General features: G+C 40.2%; 1 protein-coding gene across 1 annotated transcript in view; it reads left to right on the top strand.

Annotated features, from left to right (window-relative positions):
- Window positions 1-3,436, top strand: part of LOC106875868 (copper chaperone for superoxide dismutase) — a 26,114-nt gene that overhangs the window by 5,716 nt on the left and 16,962 nt on the right. The gene's annotated exons all lie outside the window — the stretch shown is intronic.

Below are 3,436 nucleotides of genomic sequence, written 5' to 3' on the forward strand. Positions count from 1 at the left end.
ATATATATGCCATGATAGATCGTTGACCAAACACCATTCAATTTTTTTCTCTCCTTGTTTTCTCCGTATTCTTTCTGTTGAAGAGCGTAGCTCGAAACGTTAAAGACTTTCCATATTCCCGAGCGTCAAACTAATACATCCTTTTGTTGTTTACACCACCTGTCCTCGTCTGTTGTTCTTTTTTTCGTATATTCTCCCCTATATATATTTGTGTGTGTGTGTATTTTTGTGTTTGTTCCCTACCACCATTTGACAACTGATATTTGTTTATATTCCCTTAACCTAGTAGTTCAGCAAAAGAGCCCAATAAAATAAATACCAGGCTTAAAAACAAGTACTTCAGTTGATTTGTTCAACTACACCCTTCAGCGCGGTGCCCCAGCATGACCGCAGTCTCATGACTGAAGCTGATAAAAGATTTGCTTGGCAATTTTACTTTTATTTTGTAATTCACTCTTATCTCTCTCTATTCTTATAAAAAGCAAAGTTTGTTTGTTTGTACATTGACTGCTGAAAACATTAAATAAAATTGATAATATTTCAGGATTTTCATCTTATTTCAATTAATTTGACCATTCCACAGATAACTGTGCACTTATTTTCTGGAAACGGAATGGTGGGGGGGGGGCGAGTTGGTGGTGCATTGACTCCTATTTCTACTAATCCACATACTGTCTATTTCACTAATGCTTTTTACAGAGTGAAAAAATACTCTGCCTATCACTAATTCCACCTCCAACTTCCTCTAACTTTATACATTCCATTTATTCCTTTGAAGTTGCTACCAGATCTCTGCTTTCTCTCTGTCTATATGTCCCCCTCTATGTCTCTCCCTCTCTCTCACTACCTCTCCTCTTTTTTTCTCTAGAGAAAAAATATGTGAGACAGATAGAAAGAGGATTAGGGAGAAAAAACAAATGAGACAGAAGGGAGAAGAGATGGTAGTAAGTTGTGGTTGTGTTGGTTGTAGTGGAGGCAATATAGATTATGACGAAAGAGAGGAAGAGTTGGAGACATACCGCTTAGAGGACAAGTGCTATAAAAGCTAAGGGACAGGTCTGGAAAGACTAGGAAAACGGTGGAAGCAGAGAATTTTATCACATAGCCAAAAGGGTAGCAGGGCATCTGATTAAAATTTCCAGTAGTGTAGGATACAGCTTAGTCACCTGTATATAATCAAGTTATTTAGGAAAGTACCATGCCCAATGACTGGTGTAGCAGTATTATAGTTAGCTGCTACAAGGGTAAAGATGATGCCTTATATAGAAACAATTACAGAGGTATCAAACTGTTAGACCAAGTCATGAAAGTTACTGAGAGGGTTATAGCTCAATTGATTAGAAATAGAATTAAACTAGATGAAATGCAATTTGGTTTTGTACTTGGGAAGAATACCACAGATGCCATCTTCCTAGTGAGATAACTGCAAGCAAAGTACTTGGCCAAAAGTAAGCCATTGTACTTAGCTTTCATCGACCTGGAGAAAGCTTTCAACATTTCAACAGAGTCCCCCGCTCTGTTATATGGTGGTCTCTAAGGAAGTTAGGAGTAGGGGAGTGGCTTGTTAGAGCTATGCAAGCTATGTACAGTGGTACTGTCAGTCCAGTGAGAGTTGGCCATGAATACAGTGATGAATTTAGTGTACAAGTAGGGGTTCACCAGGGCTCAGTTCTCAGCCCACTCTTATTCATTATAGTCCTCCAGGTCATAACAGAGGAATTCAAAACTGGGTGCCCATGGGAACTGCTATATGCTTGCTCTTATTGCAGAATCTTTGGCAGAATTGGAGAAGAAATTCCAGATATGGAAACAAAACCTGGAATCAAAGGGCCTTAAAGTTAACCAAGCAAAGGCCAAAGTTGTTGTTAGTAAGAAAGAAGATAAAACTCTCGTTCTGTCAGGTAAATGGCCCTGTTCAATATGTAGGAAAAGAGTTGGAAGAAATTACATTCGCTTCACCCAGTGTAAATTATGGACACATAAGAGGTGCAATGGAATCATAGGTAGATTAACAGATAAAGTAGTCTTTGTAAGTGGTAGATGTGCAGTAACAATAAGCATTAAGAGCCCACAGGACTTAGATTCTCTCAAATATCCAGGAGGCTCTCTTGAGGTTGTAGATAGTTTCTGTTACCTAGGTGACCAAATTAGCATTGGTGGAGGATGCTCAGAAAGTATTGGTTCTAGAATAAGAATAGGGTGGAGGAAATTCAGAGAGCTATATTGTGGTAGGAGGTTTCAGGTATACCTAAAAAAAAAGTGTGTCCCCTTCTGACTGCATTTCTTCATAACTTTCAGAAAAATAGAATTTTCTTTAATGAAATTTATTACAAATACCTTTCAAAGATGTAGATTCTGATTATATTGGAATTTGATGTGGCAACAAAAGGACTCTCTCTCAGAGTGAAAGGAAGACTGTATGATGCTTGTGTGTGAACGGCTATACTCCATGGTAGTGAGACATGGGCTCTGAATGCAGAAGATGTGTAGACTAAAGAGAAATGAAGGAAGTATGCTCTGTTGTATGTGCAACATCAGTGCACATGTATGGCAAAGTGCAAATCTATTGAGAGAAAAGTTGGGCATAAGAAGAATCAAATGTAGCATGCAAGAGAGAAGACTACATTGGTTTGGACATATGATGCATATGAATGAGGACAGGTGCATAAAGAAGTGCTGATCACTGAAAGTGGATGGTACCCACAGAAGAGAGAGACCCAGGAAGACGTAGGATGAAGTGGCAAAGACCGATCTCAGGATGTTGAGCCTTATGGAGGAAATGACAATAGATCGAGCTGTCTGGCAGTATGAGGTTCTTGAGAAGATCTGCCCACATCAGTGAAATTGAGTTCTCGAAGCGCTGTGCATCTCACCCACACATAGCAAGAAAACTTCTCACACACCCAACCACAACAAACCAAACTACATCTCTTCTCTTCCTCACATTTCCTCCTTCATGCACTATGTTTACCTCCCACTCCCCATTCATGTCCTCTTGGCCCTGTCTCACTGTATCATTACTATCTGCTAGCCCCCAACCTGTATGTTCCACCCACACTTAACAAGAAAACTTCTCACACACCCTACCACAACAAACCAAACTACATCTTTTCTTTTCCTCACATTTCCATTTCAGGCATTATGCCTACCTCTCACTCCCCAATCCTGTCCTCACTGCTATCCAGTAGACTGCCCTCCCCTACTCTATATACACTCAGGTATTCACCACTCACTTCCTCTCCCCACTCTCTAATCACACTTCTTTCACAGTATCCTGCCATTTATATTACGACCAACCTCAAGGGTTATTCCCTGGCACCTGCCACCATCTATATCTCTCTCTCTGCCTTTACTCAACCATCCCATTTATATTCTGATCCCTGTCCATTGTGAGTATGCCTGGCACTTTGCCACCATCTCTATCCTGCTGTCTCCC

Source organism: Octopus bimaculoides, chromosome 16, assembly GCF_001194135.2.
Source record: "Octopus bimaculoides isolate UCB-OBI-ISO-001 chromosome 16, ASM119413v2, whole genome shotgun sequence".
In the NCBI taxonomy this organism is placed as follows: domain Eukaryota; kingdom Metazoa; phylum Mollusca; class Cephalopoda; order Octopoda; family Octopodidae; genus Octopus; species Octopus bimaculoides.